The sequence below is a fragment of the Neoarius graeffei genome, chromosome 11, assembly GCF_027579695.1.
Source record: "Neoarius graeffei isolate fNeoGra1 chromosome 11, fNeoGra1.pri, whole genome shotgun sequence".
NCBI lineage: Eukaryota > Metazoa > Chordata > Actinopteri > Siluriformes > Ariidae > Neoarius > Neoarius graeffei.
The window spans coordinates 68,397,168-68,407,965 of record NC_083579.1 but is presented as its reverse complement, the minus strand read 5'-3'; positions in this window follow the sequence as shown (position 1 = coordinate 68,407,965).

Here is a 10,798-nt window from a genome sequence, read left to right as displayed (position 1 = left end):
AATCTGTTTGGTGGAAAAACATAAAACATAAAAAACGTACAATAATCTGGTTGCATAAGTGTGCACACCCTTAAACTAAGACTTTGTTGAAGCAGCTTTTGATTTAATTACAGCATTCAGTCTTTTTGGGTCGGAGTCTATCAGCCTGCCACATCTAGACTTCGCAATATTTGCCCACTCTTCCTTGCAAAAGCGCTCCGAATCTGTCAGAATGCGAGGGCGTCTCTTGTGCGCAGCCCTCTTCAGGTCACCCCACAGATTTTCCATTGGATTTAGGTCTGGGCTCTGGCTGGGCCATTCCAAAACTTTTTTGGGGTCATTGTCGTGCTGAAAGATGAAATTCCTCTTCATCTTCAGCTTTCTAGCAGACACCTGAAGGTTTTGGGCCAAAATTGACTGGTATTTAGAACTGTTGATAATTCCCTCCACCTCGACTAAAGCCCCTGTTCCAGCTGAAGAAAAACAACCCCAAAACATGATGCTGCCACCACCATGCTTCACCGTGGGTGTGGTGTTCTTTTGGTGATGCGCAGTGTTGTTTTTGCACCAAACATATGTTTTGTAATTGTGGCCAAAAAGTTCAACCTTGGTTTCATCGGACCATAACACATTTTCCCACATGCTTTTGGGAGAGTTGATGTATGTTTTTGCAAAATTTAGCTGGGCCTGGATGTTTTTCTTTGACCCTACCTCATAGTCCAGACATATGGAGAATACGTGAGATTGTTGTCAAATGTAGTACACAACCAGTACTTGCCAGAAATTCCTGCAGCTCCTTCAGTGTTGCTGTAGGCCTCTTGGCAGCCTCCCTGACCAGTTTTCTTCTTGTCTTTTCATCAATTTTGGAGGGACGTCCAGTTCTCGGTAATGTCATTGTTGTCCCATATTTTCTCCACTTCTTGATGACTGTCTTCACTGTGCTCCATGGTATATCTAATGCAGTGGAAATGTTTTTGTACCCTTCTCCTGACTGATACCTTTCAACAATTTGATGCTTTGTAAGCTCTCTGTGAACCCTGGCTTTTGCTGGAGGATGCAACTGAGTAAATGTCTGAACTTTATTTGGGGTGAATCAGAGTCATTGTAATTGATGGCAGTTGTGAACCCAAAAAGACTGAATGCTGTAATTAAATCAAAAGGTGCTTCAACAAAGTATTAGTTTAAGGGTGTGCACACTTATGCAACCAGCTTATTGTACGTTTTTTATTTTTTATGATTTTCCTTCAAACAGATTTGCTTGTTTTTCATTTGAATTGTACAGGTTATAGGTCACATTAAAGTTGGGAAAAGTTTTGAAATTATTTATCGTGATCTCATTTTTTTTACATCAGAAAAACCCATCATTTTAACAGGGTGTGTACACTTTTTATATCCACTGTATGCTACTTCCTACCTGTAGTTGTGTAGTATGGTATATTATGACAAATCCATTATTTAAAGTATAGTAGTTTTGAATTATGCCTCTACAAAAAACAAACAAAAAAACCTAAATAAAAGTATATGTATAAATTATTTGTAATATATATATCTATATATATTACCAGTTGTCCCATGCTTTTGTGATTTATGTTCATTCATATTAGTTATTTCACAGTATTGGAAGATCCAAATGAACTTCTCACTCTGGTCAAACTACAAGCATGCTGCTATTTGACATTTTAAGTTCTGGAAACATCTGGTCTGCTCATCCATGTGACGAGCCTAAAACAGCATTTGAAAGTACTTTTCCTCAATGCAGCCCAACTCAGGTGCGAGTAATCCATGACATAAAGGCTGCCATTGAGAGTGCAGAGTTGTTTTGTTCTCTGCAGCTGATTCAAGTCACATTTCTAAGGCCTTCATTCATTGTGTCAGGGGCAGGCACGAGCGTTTGCAACTGTCATGTCTTAAAAACAAAAACAATGCATTCTCTGGTCATGACTAATGCACATGAGCACATGACAGGGATCTGCCACTCAGGCAGGATTCCACTCAAACAGCCACTGTTTCCTAGAAGCACCCATGTATTGCTGACTCATCACACTTCACTGCCACGCTGTGAAGTTCTCGCTCTTTACTCCCTAAACACGTCTGAAAATATCCATCCATTATCTGTAGCCGCTTATCCTGTGCAGGGTCACAGGCAAGCTGGATCCTATCCCAGCTGACTATGGGCAAGAGGCGGGGTACACCCTGGACAAGTCACCAGATCATCACAGGTCTGACACATAGAGACAAACAACCATTCACACTCACATTCACACCTACGGTCAATTTAAAGCCACCATTTGACCTAACCTGCATATCTTTGGACTGTGGGGGAAACCGGAGCACCCGGAGGAAACCCACGCAGACACGGGGAGAACATGCAAACTCCACACAGAAAGGCCCTCGTTGGCCACTGTGCTCGAACCCAGAACCTTCTTGTTGTGAGGCGACAGTGCTAACCACTACACCACCGTGCCGCCCACATCTGAAAATAATTTAACGAAATTTCATTTCATTATTATTTGTGTAGTGGTTTTAACATTATCTTCTGTACAGAAATCCAGATATAGATTTATATAAGCAAACAAAAATGGAGAAGCCATAGCCTAATGGTTAGAGAAACAGCTTTGGGACCAAAAGGTTGCTGGTTCTATTCCCTGGACCAGCAGGACTGGCTTAAGTGCCCTTGAGCAAGGTGCCTAACCCCCAACTGCTACAGCAAGAATGGTGGTGTACCTTGTATCTGATTAGCCAGAGAAAAACTGATGATGTGATTATCAGTTCGGGCATTGAATCCGACCAACTGAACTGAACAAGCAAACCAATGGCAAGAAATAATCCCCTGAAATGACATCATAATGAAAGCTTGACAGGAACCAGTCTCAAAAGGAAACCCATCCTCTTTTGGATGGTACTGGATAATGGAGGAAAAAGTGATCTCAGTGACTTGGTATGTTTGTTGGTCCCAGACGGGATGGTTTGAGTATTTCAGAAACGACTGATCTGCTGGGAATTTCATGCAAAATTGTCCACACAGAATGGTATGAAAAACAAAAAACATCCATTGATAAAGGGGGAAACTCTGCTGATTCGAGAGGAAAAAGGAAAAAAGGCAGAATGGTTCAAGCTGACAGTAGCTCCAATAATATTGATCTTTATTCAGAAGACCTACATCACATAATACGATTTTCAGTCAGGCTCTGGAAGAGTTGAAAAAAAAATATGCATATACCTAATAATAAAATACATATAATAAAAAACTACACTTAAGTAAACAGTTAGTAAGACATTCAAATAAATAATGTGATGAAAAGAACATGATAATGACAAAAAATAAAAATAATGCTGATAAAATAAATGTACTAAAAATAGAATAAAAAGAAAAAGAATTATTATTTAATTATTTATTATTTACTATGAAGAAACTTTTCACTGCTCTTTTAAAGATATACTGCCTTTCAGATTTTTCAAGTTGAGGTCATAAAAAGAATTTTCCCTGACATCCAATTATTTTTGTTTAGTGGACCGAAAGCTACTGAATTTGAATCACAGACTTCCAATTTTATTTTATTTATTTTTAAAAAACAGAACAATTAATGAATTTAGGGCCACATGGCCCTAAATTCTCTGCTATTTTTTCCTGCTTCACCATGACCCAATACAAGATACTATGTCATGAATCATGTGGTCAGCTTTCCCTGTTCGCACAAAGCATTGTGGGATACAAATTTGAAACGGGAGAGGAAAATGGAGGACGCGAATGAAACGTGAAAGACCGACTACAGTAACGGAAAGCAAGAAGAAAAGACGTTAATGTTATATGCGAAGGAAAGGAAATGCAGGACCAAACTAATAAATATCGGCGGTCAGCGAGCACCTCGGTGTGATCAGCTGTTCGTTTAGCGACAGAATGATGGAACTGTCAGTGCACGCTCAAAGGTAAACCTGTAGATGGCAGTAATGCAACACTCAGTGCGTTTACATGCACATCCAAATCGAGCTACTGTCGGTAATCGAGCTAAGGGTCCCAGCAGGGGTGCCAGAGAAATCCAATCCAACATACACACAAGGAAATCGAGCTATTGTGTGAGGTACATTGTGCACCCGAGCCACAGGTGGCGCTACACGCCCCATCGTGCTGGTACACTTCCGGTTGTCGTCATGAAGAAGAGCTATTCAAGAGTATAAACAAAGTTATCAGTTCCATGTTCACAAGAAGAACGACGACGAGGACAGCAACATCGAGAGATGTTGTTCCTCCTGACCTCTTCTACTGCTCGCTACTACTACTGTTGTCATGCCGACCGAGGCTGTTGTGTTTCCCGCTTGTGGTCTCGTCACTCGTCACTTCCGGAAGGGGCAGTGCTGAAGTAAGTAGCTCGACTATGTAGCTCGATAGGGTTTACATGCACTAAGTAGCTCGGCTACAATCGCATAATCTAGGTCGCGTAGCTCGATTACGAGAAATCCAGTTCGGTTCGATTTCAGCCGAGCTAAGGTGTTTCCATGGCATTTAGAACTTCGATTTCAGTCGAGCTACGGCAGAAATTCGATTTTCTCTATGTGCATGTAAACGCACTGACTGTGTATACCAGCTGCCGTAAAACCCAAAAGAAGAAGAAAAAGAAGCAGAAGAAGGTAAACCTGCGCATGTGCACATGGACTTCCTCTGTCTGCTTGACTGCGCGAAGCAAGCGATTTTATGCACATTATTTGCTCTGGAATCCCCATAACTTCCCAGCCACAGAATGGCCTTTTTCCCCCATAGATATTACAGAAATAAACATATATCACAATGACCAAATTTCAGAGGGAACTAAATTTCACCGATTTTATGAAATCGAAAGGCCGTCGAGTTTTAAATTTCTTAATAGTTGACAGTGATTGAATGTCATCCGGTAAAGAGTTCTAGTTATGTAGATACGAGATCTGAGATCTTAACAGACTCCAATTCATGTTAGGTTTAACTGTTCTCAGCATATTTTTATTGCGCGTATTGTACCTTTAGAGAAACTTGATGTATCTTCAGATATTTTGTAATACATGCGGACACAGCGCTGGAGTTCTCTTGGTTGAGATATTTACTACTCTTTACAACCACAGTGCACAGAAAAGCATCTCAGAACGCACAACACATCAAACCTGGGCAACAAAATCAACAGAACCCATCAGGTTCCACTCCTGTCAGCTACAGTAAGACCAACGCCACAGGTTCACCAAACGTAAACAGCTGTAAACTAGAAAAAGACCAAGCGACATTTCTTGAACCTTAAACTGTCCACTTTCGACTAATCTGTGCCCACTGTAGCCTCAGACTGAACGTGTGCTCTCAGTCCTCAGTTAGTCACACAAAACCAAATGAACTTACTTGTATTAAACATGATGTAACTGACCACGCTGAAGACGGCTTTAATTGATCTGCTGCAGTAACATGTTTGCGTTAACATTTTAATCAGAGCCACTGTTGGCCATGATGAAAACAAATTAAATAGTCAACCCTGCAAGGCACTCAAGCAACAATTATATCTGAAATTACAATACTGGAGAAATTAAAACACGAGTTTAATTGGCACTGTGAGGAGGAGGGAAAATAATAATAATAATAATAATAATAATATTCTTTTGAAAAAAAAAAACTATGGCAAATAATAATGAGAAATCTGTTTTTTTTTAATTCAATCAATCTCCCTCCAAATAAACTGGCTTACCTTTTCAATTAAAACACAAGTAATTGTGATGAAGTGTTCGGCTTATGGTAAGATGTGCTTTTGATTGAGAATGAGGTGGGAAGTGCTTCTTGTTGTTCTCAGCTTCAGCTAAACAGTCATTTTTAATTTTCGCTTGGAATCAGATAAAGTTGAAGCACAATTTTGAGAGACTTCAATGAAACACAGCAGAGAGTCAGTCATTTAAATGTCAATCCTAAGACAAATTAAATGGAGGTAAAACTATTACACAGAACATGAAAAGGAGGGGGGAAAAAAACCCCAAACAAACCTACAGTAGCTTTCCTAAAGGTATCAGGGCCCATACTAACTCCAAGTAATATACTGGCCAAGTTTATTATTAGGCCAAGAAAGGAAAATAGTGCCACCTAGTGGCCTCACACCCACCTGCAAGATTAAGGATGCCTGTCAAACATTTTATCACCTATTAATTCTCCTTGTCCAAATAGCAAAGATTGCCATTGCCATGCATCATTTACATTATAGGCCTATTGCATTTGGCTATAATAATAAAACATTTATAATAAAGCCTTTAAATCTGAAGTTAATGTTCATTTATACGCTAAAATATGGGCGTGCAGTATTTTATGCCATCCAAAGAGCTCGGTCGGTAACTTTTGAGCTCTTCTTGTATTTTTTTTTAATATAGATATCATTTCAATTGAGACATTTAACAAGACAGAGAGAAATATCTGTATGCTTTGTGCCATTTATAATTCTGACCAGAAGAGGGAAACACCATCACATATGAAGGATAAACTCCATATGAGCAGTGCCTCATTCTTCAGTCACAACCTCTGACAAATACACACTTGGAAAAATAATCAATAGCTGCATTACTGTACACAATGGTATAGAGTGTTTTATTCAACTTTGCCACTGCAGAAGAATTCAACTAATGTGTTGTAAATGTCTGATTGCAGAAGCACACATGAAACACATGTGGTGAGGCTTAAAAATCCTGGAACTGATAGATCTGTATAATCCTTTTTCCTGGATTAGTATCTTTTTTAATATTTGCAGCTTTTTATAATTACACCATCATTATTCATCTCATCTCATTATCTCTAGCCGCTTTATCCTGTTCTACAGGGTCGCAGGCAAGCTGGAGTCTATCCCAGCTGACTACGGGCAAAAGGCGGGGTACACCCTGGACAAGTCGCCAGGTCATCACAGGGCTGACACATAGACACAGACAACCATTCACACTCACATTCACACCTACGGTCAATTTAGAGTCACCAGTTAACCTAACCTGCATGTCTTTGGACTGTGGGGGAAACCGGAGCAACCGGAGGAAACCCACGCGGACACAGGGAGAACATGCAAACTCCACACAGAAAGGCCCTCGCCGGCCACGGGGCTCGAACCCAGAATCTTCTTGCTGTGAGGCGACAGCGCTAACCACTACACCACCGTGCCGCCCACCATCATTATTATTGCGACAATTATATTTTAGTATAATCATTTTACAAGTTTGAGCTGTTCCCTTAACGAAGAGACAGGAGGCAAAGTTGGAGGTGGTGGAGTTGAGGATGGGAGTGACGAGGATGGACAGGATAAGGAACGAGCACATCAGAGGGACGGCACATGTAGAGAGCTTGGGAATTAAGCTAAGAGAGATGAGACTGAGATGGTACGCACGTCCTGAGAAGAGATGCAGAGCATGTTGGAAGGAGAATGTTGAGGATGGAGCTGCCAGGCACACGAAAATGGGGAAGGCCAAAGAGGAGATACATGGATGTGGTGAGAGAGGACATGATAGTGGCAGGTTTGGTAGAGAAGGATGCAGAAGACAGGGAGCAACGGAGATGAAAGATCTGCTGTGGCGACCCCTAATCGAGAGCAGCCAGAAGAAGAAGTTTGAGCTGTTTTGCAAAGAAGAACCTAACAGTGCAGTATTCCAAATATGAAGTTAGTTTGTAGTTTATTAGTTTGAGTTTAGGGCGGCACGGTGGTGTAGTGGTTAGCACTGTCGCCTCACAGCAAGAAGGTCCTGGGTTTGAGCCCAGCGGCTGGCGAGGGCCTTTCTGTGTGGAGTTTGCATGTTCTCCCCGTGTCTGTGTGGGTTTCCTCCGGGTGCTCCGGTTTCCCCCACAGTCCAAAGACATACAGGTTAGGCTAATTGGTGGCTCTAAATTGACCGTAGGTGTGAATGTGAGTGTGAATGGTTGTGTCTATGTGTCAGCCCTGCAATAACCTGGGTGTACCCCGCCTCTCACCCATAGTCAGCTGGGATAGGTTCCAGCTTGCCTGCGACCCTGTAGGACAGGATAAGCGGCTACAGATAATGGATGGATGGATGGCTAGTTTGAGTTTATAATGCCTTAAGGGCATTAGCCTCAAATGAAATTGGAAATTGAATATATTTCACATGTTCTGTTAAAGTTGAGGTTTAAATATTCTGACCTCCTCTCCCAGAAAAGAAAGAAAAGAAGAGTAAAGAAATGAAAAGCCAGACCATGTTTTAAATATTGTAAGGCATTTTAACACTTAGTTAACACTTAGGCATTTTAACATTTAATTTATGTTTTTCTGGACTGTCCTTCTTGTTCTTCTTCTTCTTCTTTTAAAATTCCGTTCCAGGATCCTGATAAAGATCCATTCTAATATTTTTGCGTGATTTTGTATGAATAAATGTGTGTTCTGTAACTATGAAACCAAAAATAGTAGAACTAAATAGAACTCGATGCCAACGGCATCGATGGGGATGCCACTGCCTGGTAGACTACACGCCTTATTAAGTTGTGATTTGGGGATGGACATTTGACCTCACAGTAATCTTGACCTGTGACCTTTTAACCTCAAAATCTAATCAGTTCATGTTTGTTCCAAATGCACAAATGCTGAAAGTTTGGTGAAATTCCTTTCATTTGCCTTGGAGATATTGTGTTCACAATGGTTTCGGACAGACATTTGACCTCACAGTGACCTTGACCTTAGAACTTTTGATCTCAAAATCTAATCATTTCATCTTTGTCCCAAAGTGCACAAATGGTGAAAGTTTGGTGAAATTCCTTTCATTAGCCTTTGAGATATGGTGTTCACAAGGTTTGGGGATGGACATTTGACCTCACAGTAATCTTGACCTGTGACCTTTTAACCTCAAAATCTAATCATTTCATCTTTGTCCCAAAGCGCACAAATGGTGAAAGTTTGGTGAAATTCCTTTCATTAGCCTTTGAGATATCGTGTTCACAAGGTTTTGGGACGGACGCACGGACAACTCGAAAACATAATGCCTCCTGCACCTTAAGGTGGCGGAGGCATAATAAAACATAAAAGAAAGAAAACATTATTATAGGTATAACAAACACTACCTAAAAATGAATCATCTTCAAAACAAGTGATATTGTTTTCATCAACAGTTTGTGGATTGAGTCCACCTGCTCTTACTGATCTCATCTCATTATCTCTAGCCGCTTTATCCTTCTACAGGGTCGCAGGCAAGCTGGAGCCTATCCTAGCTGACTATGGTTGAAAGGCGGGGTACACCCTGGACAAGTCGCCAGGTCATCACAGGGCTGACACATAGACACAGACAACCATTCACACTCACATTCACACCTACGGTCAATTTAGAGTCACCAGTTAACCTAACCTGCATGTCTTTGGACTGTGGGGGAAACCGGAGCACTCGGAGGAAACCCACGCGGACACGGGGAGAACATGCAAACTCCACACAGAAAGGCCCTCACCGGCCATGGGGCTCGAACCCGGACCCTCTTGCTGTGAGGCAACAGCGCTAACCACTACACCACCGTGCCGCCCTAATATAAAAGTATTACTTTATATTTATCTATACTAGTATAAAAGTATAGAATTATAAACACACACACACATATAGCTCAGTTGTTAAGATGTTGGACTTCTGATCAGAAGGTCATGAATTTAAATCCCAGTGCTGCCACTGCTGGGCCCTTGAGTAAGGCCCTCAGTTGTATAACATGAGATGAACGTACAGTGGTGCTTGAAAGTTTGTGAACCCTTTAGAATTTTCTATATTTTTGCATAAATATGACCTAAAACACCATCAGATTTTCACACAAGTCCTAAAAGTAGATAAAGAGAACCCAGTTAAACAAATGAGACAAAAATATTATACTTGGTCATTTATTTATTGAGGAAAATGATCCAATGTTACATACCTGTGAGTGGCAAAAGTATGTGAACCTTTGCTTTCAGTATCTGGTGTGACCCCCTTGTGCAGCAATAACTGCAACTAAACGTTTGCGGTAACTGTTGATCAGTCCTGCACACCGGCTTGGAGGAATTTTAGTCCATTCCTCCGTACAGAACAGCTTCAACTCTGGGATGTTGGTGGGTTTCCTCACAAGAACTGCTCACTTCAGGTCCTTCCACAACATTTCAATTGGATTAAGGTCAGGACTTTGACTTGGCCATTCCAAAACATTAACTTTATTCTTCTTTAACCATTCTTTGGTAGAACGACTTGTGTGCTTAGGGTCGTTGTCTTGCTGCATGACCCACCTTCTCTTGAGATTCAGTTCATGGACAGATGTCCTGACATTTTCCTTTAGAATTCGCTGGTATAATTCAGAATTCATTGTTCCATCAATGATGGCAAGCCGTCCTGGCCCAGATGCAGCAAAACAGGCCCAAACCATGATACTACCACCACCATGTTTCACAGATGGGATAAAGTTCTTATGCTGGAATGCAGTGTTTTCCTTTCTCCAAACATAACGCTTCTCATTTAAACCAAAAAGTTCTATTTTGGTCTCATCCGTCCACAAAACATTTTTCCAATAGCCTTCTGGCTTGTCCACGTGGTCTTTAGCAAACTGCAGACGAGCAGCAATGTTCTTTTAGGAGAGCAGTGGCTTTCTCCTTGCAACCCTGCCATGCACACCATTGTTGTTCAGTATTCTCCTGATGGTGTGAAAATCTGATGATGTTTTAGGTCATATTTATGCAGAAATATAGAAAATTCTAAAGGGTTCACAAACTTTCAAGCGCCACCGTAAGTGACTCTGGATAAGGGTGTCTGCCAAATGCCGTGGCATGGAGTTGACCATATTTGTTGTCATGAAGTATTACATTTGTTATTAAACCTTTTAAATCATGTAGTGAGTAACAAAATA